The 17,752-nt window shown below is 32.7% G+C and overlaps 1 protein-coding gene across 1 annotated transcript in view; it reads right to left on the reverse strand.

Annotated features, from left to right (window-relative positions):
• Positions 1 to 13,145, reverse strand: part of LOC100883180 (uncharacterized) — a 38,584-nt gene extending 25,439 nt beyond the window's left edge. The window contains exon 1 of the mRNA XM_003704913.3: positions 12,770 to 13,145. The gene's annotated coding sequence lies outside the window, so the exon portion shown is untranslated. The remainder of the gene's footprint in view (positions 1 to 12,769) is intronic.
• Positions 13,146 to 17,752: the final 4,607 nt, after the last annotated feature.

The raw sequence follows: 17,752 nt of genomic DNA on the forward strand, positions 1-17,752 counted from the left end.
ATTTTATGCTTAATAGAGAAATATTACTCGGAAAGTTTATATGAATCTTAACACGAATTTGTTAATTTGCAAATTGGATACTTTTTGTGTGAAATATGTTATTCTTTATTTTTTGGGCGAGCTTTTGAATTTTGGAAATTTGAGGATTTTGGAATTTTAGAATTTTGGAAATTGGGAGATTTGGAAATTGGGAAATTTGGAATTTTGGAAATTTGGAAATTGGGAAATTGGGAAATTGGGAAATTGGGAAATTGGAAATTTGGAATTTTGGAGTTTTGAAATTTTGGAAGTTGGAAATTTTGGGAATTTGAGAATTTTGGATTTTGAGAATTTTGGAATTTGAGAATTTTGGAATTTGAAAATTTTGGAATTTGAGAATTTTGGAATTTTGGAAATTTGAGAATTTCGGAATTTTGGAAATTTGGAAATTTGGAACTTTGGAACTTTGGAAATTTGGAATTTTGGAATTTTGGAATTTTAGAAATTTGGAAATTTGGCAATTAGGAAATTTGGAATTTTGGAAATTTGGAAATTTGGAAATTTGGAAATTGGGAAATTTGGAAATTGGGAAATTGGGAAATTTGGAAATTGGAAATTTGGAATTTTTGAGTTTTGAAATTTTGGAAGTTGGAAATTTGGATATTGGAAAATTTGGAAATTTAGAAATTTGGAAATTGGGAAATTTGGAAATTTGGAAATTTGAGAATTTTGGAAATTCGAGAATTTGGAAATTTGAGAATTTGGGAATTTGAAAATTTTGTAAATTGGGGAATTTAAGAATTTGAGAATTTAGAAACGAAGAAATGTAACAGAATATGGAAATTTAGCAATGTAGAAACCGAGAAATTTCCCAATGGTCAAATACAGGAATCAAGCATCTATTACAGCTCGCGGCAGAATTTGCTCATCGCCCTGTTTGAAAGTACTTGATTCCAAAGTTTAGAATTCATTTGTCAGTATTGTAAACTAACAGGTATAATTTATTTACGTTCTGCACACTTCCGGAAACTATATTTGCCGTAGTTAAGTTTACGCCAACGCTACTCGATTCACGTCAAAGAAACTAGTCTATTCCGTTGCTTCGAACTCCGATGCACTTCACGTTTCCAGCAAGAAACTCTTACTGAAGTACGTTTTATTGTTACGATACAGTTAAATTGCCAAGTTTATTGACGAGATTCCAATATATCAAAGTTGTTCGAACAATAGAAACACTGGAAATTGCATTTTCCGCGTGAGTAATGCACCAGGACATCTAAGATCAATGAATTTCACGAATTGCTCAAAATAGTTCTTCGTTTATTAAAAAATTCTTTAAATTTCTTGTAGAAATCATTCTTCACTTTTGTATGGGAAAATATTTATGTTACAATTATTTACAAAAAGGGATTCAATTTTTATTGAAATATAGAGTGTCTCATAATTAGTGTAGGTCCTTGAAATGAGGGACAGCTTCTTCAGAATAAGATTTTCCTTTACAAAAATGGAGTTTGAAGCTTCATTTTTGAATTATTAAGGAAAAACATGGACCAATCAGTGCGCGAGGATACGCGCGCTCAGCCACTAGACTCGAAGCTATCGCTCTCGCGTCTGCGCATGCGTAATCCTCGCGCTCTGATTGGTCCGTGTTTTTCCTTAATAATTTAAAAACGAAGCTTCAAAACCCATTTCTGCAAAGGGAAATCTTATTCAGAATCACGTCAGCTACCCCCCATTTCAGGGACCTACTTGTAAGACACCCTGTATAAATTTGCTTGGACGTATTAAAAATGTAAACAGCAAAGGGTTAATTAAATAACTTGATAAACTATCACATACATGTTGCGTTATGGAACGTAAGAAAAAAACGGTGTACATAAGCACCCCGTTCAAATGACTCCGTAAAACGTCGTTCTTCGTAATGGGACACGATGCACACTTGTCTCGGGCATCGATTGAAACTGGTTGAACGTGAAACAGTGAGGCGTGTAACGCACTCAGGATATATGCATGTATATTTCAAGAAGCATTTCCGTTGTTTCCTGTTCCATTTCCGATTCGCAGGATCTCGTTATCGTTCTCGTCGACGTCGTGCGCAGCTTTCCGCTTCGATGATAAAGAAAGCAAGAAGACGGAATTGCTTTTTGATTCTTCTTCCTATCGACGTGGACTAAATTACTACTATCTAAAGTGAAAGCCTTACGTTACAGGGATGCTTGCTTACGAAAATAAATTATAGTCGCAATCGGAATTATTTTAACGCGATTTAAATTCCACTATTTTGTCTAGCCTCTGATCAATTTTACTGAAATTAATTTAACTTTGAGTTCAATTATTTGCGTAGCACCAAATTGACATAACATTTCAACTTTCTTTGTTTGTTTCAATACTGTGGCTGTGATTAGCCACTGGCAGGTAAAGGTAAAAGGCTTCAAAAGGTAAAAGAACTGAAACTCACGTATTAACCTAATAAAGGATCATATATTCTTAAGATGCAAGGACATTAGTTACGGAAGGTTCTAATGGTTCAATTAAGATAGTCTGCAAGAGCAAACGGGAGTTTCAGTTACAATTAAATGAGGATTCTGTTAGATCTAAGTTATGCAACCTCGTTTGCACGAAAGAACACGTGTTTGTTGAGTCTACGAGACGAGCAACTTCACAGCAGTCTCTAATTACAATTAATTACAGCTACCTTTCGCGTAAAATTTCACCGTAAATTCTCTAAAAATGCAGTCACCGGTGTGCGAATAATTTTCCTGCAGATACTGGCTGCATTAATCGATAAAAAACATGTGAGAGCTTTGATGGGAATATTTTTCGATGTTGACGCATAAAATGTCGATAACTTGATGCTACGTGACATCCGAACTTAAAAGGTGTTGCGTTCGACGAAATAAATAATAAATCATGCGGCACGCGTCCTATAAAATGCATATTCAGAACGATCCATTATGATCGACCCACACGACCGTCTTCTAAATTGTTTTTCTTCCTCAACAACTTCTCGAACAGAATTTATTCTTTTTCAGGTGGACAAAATTGAAACTCACTAACTTTTATTTCCTTACGCAGAGAAATTTTGTGGGTAACAATTCTCAAACTTTTTAATTTATAGTTACAAATTTAGAAATTTTTTGAGTAAAAATTCTCAAACTTTTTAATTTACAAAGTTGCAAACTCAGAAATTTTGTAAATGAAAATTCTCAAACTTTTTAATTTACAAAGTTGCAAACTCAGAAGTTTTGTGACTAGAAACTGTTAAATTTACAAATATTTTAGAACTAAAAATACCGAAATTAATAAATTGACAAATTCACAAATTTTGTAACTAATAATTTCCAAATTCTATAGTAAAGAATTCACAAATTTTGTAACTAATAATTCCCAAATTCTCTAATAAAAAATTCTAAAATTTTCAAGTTGGCAAACTATCAAATTTATAAAAGAAATTAAAAAATATTCAAATTTTTTAAATTATAAATTTGAAATTTGTCAAGTTAACTCGCTCAAGATGATCTGGATAATATAATTAAAAATCCTAAAAGCCGCTGGTAATTTTGAATAATTACAGAAAAGTAAGTACCATTTAGTAACACTCGGTACCATTTAATTTCATAAAAACATGTGTCATTTAATTTCACAGCACGTAGTACCGTTTAATCTCGAAACTTTTACCATCCATAGTTTTCGAGATATTTACACGTTTCGAGATAAAACAGCGTGTCTTAAAAATAAACTGTTTAATATTCGAAGTGTTCGAAGACTGCTGTAAACACGAACGTGTGTTCGAAATTCACCGAGGATATTTCAATATTTCATAATATGCACTTTCACGTATTTTACGAGAAGATGTACAATACACGATTCGAAGCACAACGCTCGAATGTTTGTTTCGCGCTAAACTAAAACATTCGGAACGATCTCTATTGATACTTCATGTTGAAACTTCACTCGGTGAAGTTCCATGTATGTTTTGCAACGTTACTTCCTTGTTTGACCTACATTGTTTCAACGACTAATATTTATATGTGGCAATCGTAGACAATTGTTGCACTTCGTAAAATCAGAAATAGCTTGTTGACATATTTGAGATAATTGCTCGATGAAACAAGATCTATGCACTCGTACTGTGACAAACAGTTTTTTAGCAAAAAATTTGAAATTTTTATCTCTCTAAATTTTTATATTTTTACGTTTTCAAATGATCAAGTTTCTAAATTCACAAACTTTCAGAGAACTAAATATTTCCATTTCGAAATTTGAAAATTTGATATTTCTACATTTTTTAATTTCTGTATTTAACTTTCAAAATTAGTAAATTGCAATATTTAGTATTTCTAACTTTATGAACATAAAAATTCAACATCTTTGAAATTTCCGTGCTCTGAAATTTAAATTACTTGATCCGAAAATTTGATATTTGTATGCTCCTAAATTGCGAAATTTATATTCTGTTTACCAACGAAACGGAAATATTTATAGAACTATTTATCATAATTTATACAGAAACCTCAACAACAATTTAACTCTAAAGACACGAAATAAAATGTCAGCATTATCTTATTCCGGAGATGCTTTGTGAATTGTAATTTTCTGTTATAAAAGAATCTCAACTTCATATTGCGAAAGCAAACGTGTTATCCTTCTTACTAGTGGGTACTATCCTTGGATAATCCTTATAAAGCGCAATATTCATATCCTGAAAGAGAAAGTAGTATGATCTGAAATTCAATATACCGTCAAGTTTAAAGATGACATATGTTGTTAACGCAGAAATTTTATTCCAGTTTATGACGGATATATAGCAAGTAACAATTTTATTATGATATTTACAACGCATATCAAATTTTGTTACCTCTCATATTGATCTTTATTGATCCAGTAATGCACAGACCATATGGCAACCGAGGCACATGCGGGTATAATTTCATAAAATTTTTAATTGGAAACTTTAAAAATTTTCATAACCACATTTTCTTCAAATATGAATCTTGTGAAATTTCAAATCTTCAAATTCTGTTAGGTATTTAGATATATAGGTACTTATGTATGTTAAATACTCCCAGAATAATTGTTTAGTTTTATTTAGATTTAAATGAGATTGTATAAGTTCGACATGTAAGACTGATTGTTTGGCTCTTTTCCTTTGATTACTTTTTTAAAAACATCGACGTTTAAGACCCTTTTTTAATTTTGTGTATAGTGGTATGAAAAAGGATGCCTCCCTTTGTGGTACAAGGTAAATTGTTAAATACTCCCCGAAGAATTGTTTAGTTTTATTTAGATTTAAGTGAAATTGTACAAGTTTGGGTTATGCCCTGAATGTAAAATAACCATGGTTATTCGTTATGTTGTAAATTGTGTGCGATTATATTGTCATTGCGAAGGTAGCGATAAATTTATTTGTAGCGGAGAGCGAAGAAAGAGCGAGCGAGACAACATTTGTAAATTTCTGAGGAGCGATGTCTAGCTTGCGATCTCCTTGCTTGCACAGGGGCGCTTTTGCGAACCTGGGGCCTGGGAACCACTTGGTGGTTCGACGGGACCTTTAAGCTGGTCTAGGAGTAAAGGCGCTATGGTAGATAAGGGTAGTATTCGGGGAAAGTCAGAAAGGCCCGAGCGTGTTGCGAACATTGCTTGGGCGAGGCTCGAATATTCATTATTAACTTGTCGGTTGTAGAAGTTAGAAGCTATCTGGCTCGCTCTTGCAAGAAATAGAAATTGCATTCGAAAAATCAATTATATTTCCTAATGTTGTATTGTTCGACGATAAACGGTAATACATTTGCGTTCCATATACTATATTATTATTACTTCAATCTGTGATAATTTGTACAATTTGTATTTAAATGATTCTTGTATATAAAGTAATTAACTAATCCCGATTTTGCTTTCTTTTATTCTTGTTAGTTTGTCAATTAACAAGGTATTAAGACATTTAGATATTTAGGTATTTAGATATTTAAATATTTAGATTTAGATTTAAGGTTCTAGTTTCTAATTATTTAGATTTACAAATTCCAAGATTGCAACATAAAAACTAACAAATTTAAAAATCTCTCCATACACATATCTAAAAACACATTTATCAATTCAGCATAAAATGTTAATTGTCTGTTACATAATAATCCACACAATCTGTTTATCTCACTAATTGCTCGATTCGAATGAAACAATATAATTTGACGCGATAAATCATAAATTATCAACTACTAGTAATTTTAAGTCTGTTAACTGTTTGCAATAACTCCCGGAAGAATTGTTTCCCGAAGTATGCTACCCCAATGCATCAAATGCAAAACTATCAATTAATATTGATATATATGAACCACATGTGGTTGCAGCATTGTATCTGCTAATTTAGACGTGCATTTGGAATTCGTGGCATTTAATGCGTTTACTGCAGCCATTAATGGTATTTCTCTGACAAATGTTTAAATGGAACAAGGATGTTCCGTGTTAATGATCATTCGCATTATCAGAGTTATTTATTATCTTGTTGCGTTTAAAACGACGGCGGGTTATAAAACACGGAAAGTTTCGTATGATTTGACAATGTAAATGCATCTTAAAAAGCCTCATCGAGTGATTTAATATTCATCACTTTTAAATAAGATTAAATGAACGATTATTTAAACGAGAGTTTCGAAATGTACATAACGAGTTATACGGGAGATATACAATGAATTATAAAACAAAGTAATGCGAATAATAATGCGTACTTTTCAACGTTTCAATTTTGTTACATATTTAGGGAACACGTGTACATAAATGGTTACAAAAAACGGCTCTTTTCTTTGCATAATTTTGAGAGTGTGGTGTACAAAAGACTTTATCCACCGTTGTACATTACAATTCTTAAAACATATTACATGAGAGCTGCTCCAACATGAAAAAGCGTCTCCCGCCCACTAAATGCCTCGAGCTCCTATTTCAGTTCCTTTTAACAACTGAAAGTTGCACAAAGATTCATATGAATTTCTTCCATTTTTAAACAGTTTTAAAACTGAATAATTAAAATATGTTTCATACTTGTATCTTAATTTGTGGCTTGTACAATTATTTTATACATCATTTTTTGGTTATGTCAAATCAGTACTTCTGATAGTCAGGACAATTTTGCAACAAAACACTGCAAAATATTCTACGATATTAACAAACTTTATTACACTAAAGCGATTATTTTCAATAGAATCTGCCAATAAAGGAAATTTGTCTAATAATCATATCCAAACGTTAATCTTGAAAATTACGAAAAATGGATCCACTAATAAGAATTAAAATGAGAAGAAAATAAATTTGATGAATTTAAGTAGGTAAATATTTTCTGTAATTATGACAGGTTTTTAACATGAAATAAACTATATATAAGGGAAAGGAGACGGTTAACTGCATAGCTTTGTAAGTATACGCGCAATGCGAAGTATTTCAATAATAGTCCCTAGAGTAGGAAACATTTCAGGTATTCAGTATTATCGCACAAAGGGGATAGATAAACTGCCTGTCTGATAGTTGAGAAATGACGCAATATTTAGCACTTCCAAGGGACTTTCCTCTATCAATTTATTTAACGCTAGACTATTTCGTTAGGTATATGATGTGGGTCTAAGGGAGGATATTTCAACTCGTTTGTCTTCATTAACGAAAAATGTGTTGGAATAAAGGTATCGATACATGTACATACACCACATATGTGTACCTCAATGTGTACTACATATATGCATCTGTACATATACCACATGTGTGTACCTTGACATGTACTACATATATGCATCTGTACATATACCACATGTGTGTACCTTGACATGTACTACATATATGCATCTGTACATATACCACATGTGTGTACCTTGACATGTACTACCTATGTGCAACTGTACATATACCACATGTGTGTATCTCAACATATACTACATATATGCACCTATACATATACCACATGTGTGTACCTTGACATGTACTACATATGTGCATCTGTACATATACCACATGTGTGTATCTTGACATGTACTACATATGTGCATCTGTACATATACCACATGTGTGTATCTTGACATGTACTACATATGTGCTTCTGTACATATACCACATGTGTGTATCTCAACATGTACTACATATGTGCATCTGTACATATACTACATGTGTGTACCTCAATATATACTACATGTATGCATCTGTACATATACCACATGTGTGTACCTCAATATATACTACATATATGCATCTGTACATATACTACATGTGTGTATCTCAACGTGTACTACATATATGCATCTCTACATATACCACATGTGTGTACCTTAACATGCACTACATATGCACTTATATGTATAGCACACTAGACCATTACATTATACTCATAATTTACAAAACCAACATTTGTAATCGGTATATTATTAGTAGTAAATATCAATATATTAATACTACGGATTAAAGGGAAGTTGACAAATATGGGATGGTTTTAGTAGCTCATAAATTCAGTCTAAATAAAGGAATATTTCTACATATATCCTTTATTGTGTTTAAATGTATTTAATAATATTTTGGAGTATTTTCATGTATTTTCATTATGAGTCTTGCACGTATTATCACAATTTACAGAGGCACACAATCCCTGCATATTAGAAGCAGTACGTGCTTGATATGGAAAGGCAAGTGCTCTCTAGAATAATGTGTCATGATGATACAATTTCGCATAACAAGATTATTTATTTATATAACACAAGGTTACTTTAATTTTAAGTATTAACTAAGGGTTAAAATATTTCACGGAACATTGACTTTTTTAACATACCTTTTCACGCAAGGAATTTGTATAAAGAAAGATATGACGTTAGCTTTGAAAAAATAAAATTTTAAAGTTATATCTACAAAAAGGGTAATATTAAAATTGTTCCAAATAAAATAAAAGTGTTAGCTATCGTGAAAGAGAAGAGAGTTCGATTGGACTGTTTTATGGAGCCGAAAGTAATAAACTGTGAAAATCTTTGCAAATCGAAATATAAAGTTGTTTTAACTAGAAATATTTGCCGCCCGTTTACCTGTGTTATTTTACCTCTGTAACTTGAATTCAGAGAAACGCGACCTTTGCAAGTCGAAGTTTACCTTTATAAGACAAAGTTTTATCACTGCCACCCCTTCGGGCCGGGGTAATAGGTACAGGAGAGAGTTCTGCAATTCCAAGTTCTTTAACTTTGGTCAGTTTCAGCAAAAATCAAATTTAAAGAAGGTGGTTCGTATAAATGTAGCTTAATAAGGATGGCAAATTGTTTCTCTCAACTTTGCTATAATCTTCATTTCAACCTATATTTCGGGTGTTTCAGTAAAAATAATCCGAATTTATTAAACTCGCATTTTCTGCACTCCTACTCGTAAACGAAATGTCCTCAAATTATAATCGATTTTCTTAAACAATTTTTACTTAAACCAGTTTCATATTCATACATATAACAGTCGAGTAACTTTGTATAATTAGATTTGTTTCTTTCTCTTTTAGAATAAAAAGGAAGGTGGAATTTAGGAGTATGCAATTTTCACAGCAATGCCCTCATTGTTTGAAGCAACATCATATTACACTTGGTATGCTAGTGTTGTGGTCCTTTATGGTCAAAGCACTTCAAATACCGGTCAAGTGAATGTATACGACCTATTTGTAATACAATAACTAAACTCGATATTAATTCAAGCCTTCCGATCTCTATTCATCGACTGGATCGATAATCAGATGTTCATGATGTTATCGATTTCGATTTAATTTCAAAGAGGTCCCATTTTAATTTCATTTCGATATTATTATGTATCGAACAGATTATCTTGTTTGTCTTTATTTGTCGTCAGTGCTATTAGTAAATCAACATGTAAATCAATGAAATTCGTAATACATTGTAAACTCGAACATAATTCGAACATTCAGTGATTACGGAAAAATCCTTCCAAAGTAAATGATCTGAACGAGTATGAAATATGGATCTTCATTTCCATTTTCAAGCGCAAATAATTTTCAATCAAAATGTTACGAAATAACTAAAATAACGAAGCGATTAATCCGTCGATCAATGGAGGATTACCACTCGTTTCTCGCATTTCGATTAACATAATTTAGTCACTCAATTAGAGTGACGTAAATTAATTACAATCGAATGAAATTAATGCGTGGGATCGACGCATCGACGTACCGATTGTTCCAACAGAACGAAAAGTTTAATTTCCGATATTTTCCTGCGAAAGAACTGACTCGTAAGGAGAGCAGACAATGTCTGATAAATTGAGGAACTTTCGTAATTCAACTTTTCGTAAATCGTTACAACTTCTGCCAGCGAAGTACAGTTATTATTTCAGTTCGGATAAAGAACTCAAAAAGACATTAAACGCGATTCTCGGAGATTAACACCGAAGACTTTCACGAAACTTCGGCACAATTAGGAACTACCATACAAAATTAATTTCTTGCTCGTGAAGAGAAATAGATCCGGTAAAATTGTAAGATAAACTTATGACACAGATCGCTTGCAGCGTCTGTTTTGTACAGGGCACATTTAATAACACAAAAACGACGAAAGTGAAAATATGATGCTTTCAGAACTTGTTGTTGGCACTGTCGTTAATTCGTAATTGTAGGTAAGAGGTCACTTACAAGAAGTTTAAGAGAATCATTTGTTTCACCCCATTTACAAGCGGTTATAAGAAAATGTCACTGTACACCGTAATATAGAAAATAATTTATCACGACCGAAGTTAGAATAATTATCCCACGAAATAGCGGTGATCGTGTCACACCTTTGAATTATTTGTTTTGTGCCATATAAGAAGTCACATATGCATCGTTAATTCACAATTAATCACGACATCAAAAATAATATATCATTGAGTATTTTACGATGATCAATTATTTCTAAAGATAACTGTGCCGATCAAATGTGTTTTGAAACAAGAAGACATTTTGGTAAACTAAAATTTGTTTCAGCAAAACTACGTTGTCACGCGTTGTATCGTCACGCATTTATTACAACGCGTTTCACTATCATACGTTGTAATGTCGCGCATTGTATCACCACGTACTACATAGCCACGTGTTATATCACCACTCATGAGTTATATACATTGATGAGTTGCATACATTGATATTATCACACATTTTACGATGGTTATAAACGAAAATAATTATCAATGTTTATCTTATAGAGAATAAGCTTTCAGCAAATAGAGAAGAACAATGTACATAACTTTTGCAAATAAAAGATTACTTTTTAGAGAAACAAGTATGAACTATTAGTATTTGTACCAGTAACAAGTATCAACTATTACACTGTTCATGACATAGTTTCCCTACGGCAATATAACTAGAGTCTATCAGAATATAATTTGAACAATTTTTTCGTCAGTACCGTACGTATTAAACTATCATTTTAACTCCAATTATCTTTGTTTCGGACTTCCCGAAATTTTTTGCAAAAAATTATTCACGTTCAATTAAATTTCACCGAAATTTCCTAATAAATTGCATTGGAGATATAGCTAGTTTAACTGTACTCGATATTTTATTTGCTTTGTACGATCGATACGTACTCGCAGATCCGCGTGCTACTCAACGACTGTTGCGAAGATTCTAATCAAATTTCGAAAAAGAAATTAAACATTCCTGTTAGTCGTTCACGCGTTCCGTTTTTTTCCTTCTCTCACATACTTCCTTCCTCGACCTCTTAAACTCGGAGAAATGTATCCTATAACCGGGTAATTGGAATTTGAAATTTTCATGATTTTATGAGATTCGGTAGGAGCGTGTTTTGTTTAATGAAATTAATACCGCGATTCTAATTTGCTGGAGGAAGACATTCGATGCGAAATAAAATTCAAATATTAATTTCCTTATTCAATCAGTTCAACGTTGGTGAGCTTTCTAAAGATAGATTCTGTAATATCGGTTTATTAAAATAGAAATTAATCTAAAGTCATAAAGCTAAAATTTGGAAATTTTGCAACGAAAATAAAAGATTAAAAACAGCTTTCGATCATAGCATACGTGACTGCCGAATATGCAGAAAAACATGAAAAATTACAGCAATATTTTATACGTCAAGAATGAACATCTAAAAAAAATATTTATAGGTCAAAGAATATGGTATTACAAAACACTGTTGATTAAGTAAAATAATTTATATTAATTTGCTCTTTTCCCCCCTTCCTTTCTATCTATATGTATATAAAAGAAAATTCATTAGTGACTTATAAATTCTCATTATTTATCATCGAAACATTTACTCATATTTCAAAAAGCTGAATATTCGTTCAAATTACTTCTAAAATAAAATATATAATCTCCATTATTGTCTGCTATATTAAATACAAATTGAAATTTTAATTAATCGTTATAACACAGTAGATCGTTATACTATACACGTAAAATGAGAAACAGGAAAAAATACTACATAAAATATCGCACTACTGTCATTCGTATCTCGTCAATTCGGCGGGATATTCAAAAATCTTAACACTATAACAACCGTTGCTACTATATTTCTGACGTTCAAAGTACGCCCTTCTTATTTCTACACAATTAAATACCAAACACAATTTTAAAACGAATAATTTTACAGTGTACCCGAAGCAAAACTTTCAAATATAATTCTGTCAAAAATGTCCTGTTAAAATTACAAAAAAAAAAACGTAGTCTTTGTAATTATAATATATGCAAACTGGAACGTCAAGAAACATAACGTAGCTTAGGATTCAATAATTCCCAGCGCTGTGCTAAAAAATTATAATTAAAATAACACAAATGAAAACTCACCAAGAAAGTTGTCGGCCAAGAAAAACACGAACCTCCTTCGAATGCAACGGTATTCGAACGAAATATCCACTGTGAAACAACAGTCACAAATCCCGTTCGCAGATTGTTCTATTAGCAAGTGGAACAAATTCCGTAATTCGTTACTCGGTGTACGCGTACAGATGCATCCCCTCGCGTGTATTGTCACGCGCACCCACAGACAATTATGGGATATTTTACCGTTCGAGCACGCGTTTACGACGAAATATCAAGGAATTTATAAAAACATTTCGAAAGGCAATTATAGTAGATAGGGACAAATAGAAATGTTTCGAAAGGGCACACGGAGTTGATCCAACCACGTTGACAGTCTAAGCGGTACTGCGAGGCTCGCGACGACCCGGCATCCCCCACCACCATCGACCCGGACCACATCAACCAATCGGAGACGTGGATTCACAGCCGTTTAAACTACTTCCGTTGGATCTACTGGCAGCCGATGTCAGTATCGCAAAGGGGTGGAAAGCACTGACGCCACTTTTGGCGGTCTCACGTGTTGCTTCGCTGTAAACACCGATGATGGGAATTTCATCGAATTACTCCGAAATGTGCCGTCAATTTTCGAGCCTCTGATGCGCGGAAAATTGTCGATTAGAAACGCCATAACGTTCATTTTATATGATTAAAATGCCCGCAGACAAAACATGCAAAATATAAAACGGTGCAGTCTGACACCCTTATGGATTAACTTCTTCATCAGTTCAGTATTGTAACATGTTTATGAATATTCATTTTAAAGTTAAAGCAGTTGGTTTATGTATATCAGATTTGCGTGCTTTTTTACATGCGTATGATTTGGCAATGATCGAGTTTTTAAATTTAGACAGTTTTGAATTTTCAAGCTTCGAATTTAGGAATTCGAAGAATTAAACGTTGGACGATTTGATAAGATTTCATTGATTACTTTTACGTTAATATTTTGTGTACGATATGATAGATTGATACTTAAATTTTAAATGATCATTGAAATCGTAATTTACCAAAATTTTCGATACAATGTAAGAAATTTTGAAAACTGTAATTTGTAATATAATTGTAATATACAGCATCATATACCAGTAACCGTACTATAATTACGATATTATTTTCAAGTATTTAATCTCTTTGTTCGGAATACAAAGAACAAATGCGGTGATATTTTTTGCCTACTTGTCAAATGTAAGAGTTAATAAAAGCATTATGAATATAACCAAATAAAATTAAACAACTGAAAATGCGGCGAAGAGAATATAATAAAAAGCAAATAAAATCAAACCCACCCTCCAGTTTTCTCTGATTTATTTTATTATTTTGTATGTTGATTTTTTATCGTCCAGTATAAAACATTTAAACCTTGAAAGATTAATATTGAATAAAATTTTACGAACAATGTTGTTTTATTATATTTATGTTCATATATAGAATTTCGATAATTTAACATAAAAGTTTACGACCAGAGACTGTGGCGAATTGGAACGATTAAAATGCTTGCCAGCTTCGCTTAATCAATAATTTAAAAAAATTCGATGTTCAGGACATCTGAAGAACCTTCCCCTGTCATTGCCATTGGGGATGCTTCTCATGGCCCCCTTTTCATGTACACTACCGTCCATAAGTATCCGGACACAAGCGAAATATGCATTCGCGTTGCATGAAAGTTATTCAAGTATCTACAACAGTAACTAAAGTCGATTCTTTTTTCTGTGAAGGTCAGAATACTGGAACGTTTTTCGATTGAAAATTCTCGTTTGGAACTCATATCTCGATGGAAAAGAAGCTACAGACGAACTAAACCGAAACTGTCGAGTGCATTGCGTTACCTTCATTCTTATCTCCATTGAGGGAACCTAAACATCTACCAACAGTTTACAAACACTTGAAACATATCGAAGAACCCTCTGAATACGTTCTGCACCATAGAAATGAAACACAGTAGAAATTAAAATTTTTTTTAGAATCGAAAGCGTTTCATTGGATTCACAAATTTGGACTTTGTACTTCTGGACATGAATTTTACTTTCACACTTTCATTGTATAATTTGTACTTAAAAATTAATTCTATTACGTTATGACACCTCAAAAAAGATAACAATAATTATTACAAATGATATGATAACCCTAATCAATCTTTGTGCTTTTTGTACAAAGTTCAACTGTGTTTTATGTAACGAAACCAAGTGTCCGGATACTTATGGACGGTAGTGTATATGTCGTGGGAGAAAAAAGAGGATTTGGGTAGCGTCACGATATTTCTGTGATGGATATCCGGCACGACACAACCAACAAAACGACGATATTCACTGAGAAGGCATGTTCAAAAAAGGGCAATTACAATAAATACAAGTATGATACTTTTGCATCAACATTAGGTTTTTCGAATCGGTTCACTGATGTTCAGTAAACAATATCACTGATCAACATATATCAACATATTGCATTTTATATTACGCTATCTTATCAAAATCTATGTCTACGATATTATTTATGAATTACCAAACTTACAATTCTTCTAAAAGATAAATGATGTGGAATTAAAATTTTCTGTTACAAAATATCAGAAAATACTGCATCATTATAGTCATTCATCCAGAAAAAATGATAAAAATATATTTTAAATTATAAATGACAGAAATACTGTGAAGATATCATCGTGTTGTATGTTATAAAAGAATAAAAATGAATTATTATTAATAAATAATAAAATTATAGAATTTGATTACTGAGTGTATTCGAACCGTTTATCCTATTATCTAGAATGAAAAAGCGAAGCTTATTTTTATCCTTGGAGACATGACTATGATCTTGTGAAGTAAATCAAGTGCATAACTTGCTCGCTTCTGATATTCTCGCTCGACATGGAAACAACGGATTATCTGTTTTCCTCCCGTTTATACACATGCTTTATAACGCGGGATTATCGTCACGTCTCACCAGACAATTGTTAGTTACATATGCTGTGTAAATAATTATCCAGAGCTGTCATAAAGTTTCCACGGTACCTTAGGATTTTAATACCAATCTCGGAATTCCGATTTCGATGCTATGTTGCAGATTGCATTATTTATTTTATGCAGGATTCCCTGCATATTTATGACCTAAACTTTCGATGAAGATAATTTTTCTCGAATCATTTGTTTAATTCTCAAGTCTCGTAATTCTCAGGTATGAAATTTACGAAGTTTTAAAATTACGAAATCTCAAAGTTATATGTTCTAAGATTGAAAAATTGCAAAGTTGCATAGTCCCAAAATCCCAAAATTTTTAAATCCTAAAATTTCGAAGTTCCTAAATCTCCAAATTCCTATATCCCTAAATCCCTAAATCCTCAAGTCCCTAAATCCCTAAATTCCTAAATTCCTAAATCCCTAAATTCCCAAGTCCCTAAATCCCTAAATCCCTCAACCATATATCCCCAAATCCCTAAATCCCTAAATCCCTAAATCCCCAAGTCCCTAAATCCCTAAATCCCCAAGACCCTAAATCCCCAAGTCCCTAAATCCCCAAGTCTCTAAATCCCTAAATTCCTAAATTCCTAAATCCCTAAACTCCTAAATCCCTAAATCCCTAAACCTCTAAATTCTAAAATTAAAAAATTCCGAAATTACAAACCCATTCCAAAAATATAAGCAAAAGTAAAGAACGAATGTTATTTGATTTCAACCCTTTTGTGACTGGTGGAATACACGTATCTTATTTATCTTCCCTTGCCTTTATACTTTATACCTAGGGGAACGATAAAAATCCAATTTTTGTGTGTGCTACTATCTGGTCGAATGTTCAGGTATTGCTTCTGGCGAACCATTTATAAAAATACTGAAAAACATCTCATGGCAGCTTTCTTATTCCAAGCTATTCACACCTAGTGGCTACAATATGTTCACATACATATTCGATAAGAATATAACGAATATCGAAACACGTTCATACAAAACACTATTACAAAACTAAATTTGTTAACAATTATAAAAGATATTTAGTATAATGTCGTATTGAATTGTAGAATTAATAACGTGGAGCGGAAACACTTGTTCAAGTACCTAATGAACGCGAATTTATCGTCACACTTGTATAAAGTGAGAGTAGGATTCATACAAGATATACCTTTCTTTTAAAGTGCTTTAATCCTTAACGTCAGATATACTACGGGAAACGAGATAATATTAGCGGAGGATCTTGCGCTTTGGTTCAAAAAGGATATAATGAAAAGTCAAGTAACTTTGTTACAATATTTTGATTAAAGGATTCTTTCAACTTACTTGCTAACGCAATACTGATGTAATTATCAAAAAGATATACCTTTGTTGATTTGAGCCGATGTGGACATATTCGGACCGATTCTGATTGATCTGAATTCCATTTGAACCGATGTGGACATATTCGGACCGATTCTGATTGATCTGAATCCATTTGAACCGATGTGGACATGTTCGGACCGATTCTGATTGATCTGAATTCCATTTGAACCGATGTGGACATGTTCGGACCGATTCTGATTGATCTGAATCCATTTGAACCGATGTGGACATATTCGGACCGATTCTGATTAATCTGAATTCCATTTGAACCGATGTGGACATGTTCGGATCGATTCTGATCGATCTCAACCGATTTGAACCGATGTGGACATATTCGGACCGATTCTGATTGATCTGAATTCCATTTGAACCGATGTGGACATATTCGGACCGATTCTGATTGATCTGAATTCCATTTGAACCGATGTGGACATGTTCGGACCGATTCTGATCGATCTCAACCGATTTGAACCGATGTGGACATGTTCGGACCGATTCTGATCGATCTTAACCGATCGTCATCTACTTGGATCAATCTCCAATCTGAACTTGAACCGATTTATGTCGACCTAAACCGATTTCGATCAAACGAGTTGAATTTAGTCCACATTGGTTCAAAACGCTCCAAATCAGCCTACATCGATTCATATCACCTCAACAAGTGTCAGAA

Source organism: Megachile rotundata, chromosome 1 (genome assembly GCF_050947335.1).
Source record: "Megachile rotundata isolate GNS110a chromosome 1, iyMegRotu1, whole genome shotgun sequence".
NCBI lineage: Eukaryota > Metazoa > Arthropoda > Insecta > Hymenoptera > Megachilidae > Megachile > Megachile rotundata.